We start from the raw sequence: 1,664 nt of genomic DNA, 5'->3' as shown, positions 1-1,664 counted from the left end.
CCTTTCAGACGGGTCCACCATATCACCTCTTTCGCTACAGCCACTAGGCAAAGGAATAATAATAATGATTGCTCCACGATCCTTTCGACTTCTGACATGTGACATCCGTTGCACCTGTACAGGTAATGTCAATCTGATGGAGGAAGTGAGCTTTTATCTACACAAAATTTGATAACTATAAAGAAATATTTTTTATGGGTGTTTAGGAAAAAAATTAATTCTTTATTAGGTGATGTGGATTTATCCTCTTCTGCCGGTGTATCCTGTATGAGGTTCTTTGTTGAGTTTTGGAGATTGGGGAGGGTTTAGATTTTTCCCCACCTCCCGTCGTGGCTTGTGGGGTGTCGTTGATTAAGTTCCGGTGAATGTATTTAGTAAACATTAATTGTAATGTTCCAATGTCATTAGGATATTGTTCTTTTAGTTCTGTGTATAAATGAGTCAAGTTTTATTAATTGGATGTGTTCAGGAATTTGTGAATGTGAGGAGGTAGCGTTGGAAGTTGATATGCAGGGATTTTCGTTTATGCGTTATGTTAATTGTGTGTTCTTTGTGTTGGTTATCGTGATGTCGATGACAGATTCTAGAGTATGAGGCTCAGGTGTGTGTGTGGGTGTGTGCTTGTATTGTGGTGTGTGTGGGTGTGTGCATGTATTGTGGTGTGTGTGGATGTGGGGCGGTGGTGGTTGAAAAAGTGTATATTCTTTTCCTTTTTTTTTATAGCCACTTCCCATTTCTGATCAGTTGTGGGGTTGCCTTGCCTTTTTGTGGTAGTGCTTGTGCTGGATGGTGACGGGTTTGGTTTGTTGATGTTATACTTTGGGGTCTTGCACGCTTTGATGTCTGCGAGGGGCTTGCGGTGGTATTGGGTTGGCGTTGGTTTCCTTGTCCAGGTGCTTTGGAGGCACGTCTGGTGGAGGATGGCCCGTTTGTGGGTTATCCAATTCGCAACAGTTTCTAATGTGGCCCTTTTGACCGCATTTGTAACATCAGGGCCTTCGACGCTCCACCATGACTCGGAGGCCTGTGCAATCTAGTAACTTTATTAAGGTGGGTGTAATTTTGAGATCTTACTGTGTGACTTGTATGATGATTTCGAGGCCTTGGTCCCACCAGTTTTGTTGTTGCGGCTGCTTCACAACTAGAAAGCAACAGCATGTTTTCAGAACAAAAGAAAATATATCCTGTCCTCCTTTCTTGTCTGCCTAATATGTCTTTTTACAAGCAAGGTTATTTACTTAATTCAATCAGATATAGGATTCAAAACAAAATAGATTTGTTTTCCTGACTGATTACGAGGTACACACGTTATTCACTCGATTCTGATCGTATGGAATTGCAGATTGTACAAAATAGTTTAGTTCTATACATAATGGTAATCTTCGAGGACCTCGATGTTAGATCGGTACCCTAAATGTAAAGAGCATTATACAGTAGACTTGAAACTAACACTGTTTACGCTGCAACGAGGCTGTGGCCTCACAAATTTTCAGGTGCCCCGAAAGCACCACTCAAAAGATACCAACTCGTGACTGTTATCACTTATATCCCGAAAAACATAGTTATATTTAATATACTCTTTACTCTTTTTTTTACTCTTTTTTACATGTTTCAGTCATTTGACTGCGGCCATGCCGGAGCACCGCCTTTACTCGAGCAAATCG

General features: G+C 41.1%; 1 long non-coding RNA gene across 1 annotated transcript in view; it reads left to right on the top strand.

Annotated features, from left to right (window-relative positions):
- The window catches only part of LOC118765398, a 12,772-nt gene continuing 11,108 nt past the window's right edge, over nt 1–1,664 (top strand). Inside the window, exon 1 of the long non-coding RNA XR_005001258.1 lies at nt 1–12. This is a non-coding gene — a long non-coding RNA (uncharacterized LOC118765398). The remainder of the gene's footprint in view (nt 13–1,664) is intronic.

Source organism: Octopus sinensis, linkage group LG11 (genome assembly GCF_006345805.1).
Source record: "Octopus sinensis linkage group LG11, ASM634580v1, whole genome shotgun sequence".
Classification (NCBI taxonomy): Eukaryota; Metazoa; Mollusca; class Cephalopoda; order Octopoda; family Octopodidae; genus Octopus; species Octopus sinensis.
The sequence above is the reverse complement of the archived record's forward strand: the minus strand, read 5'-3'. Positions and strand labels throughout refer to the sequence as shown.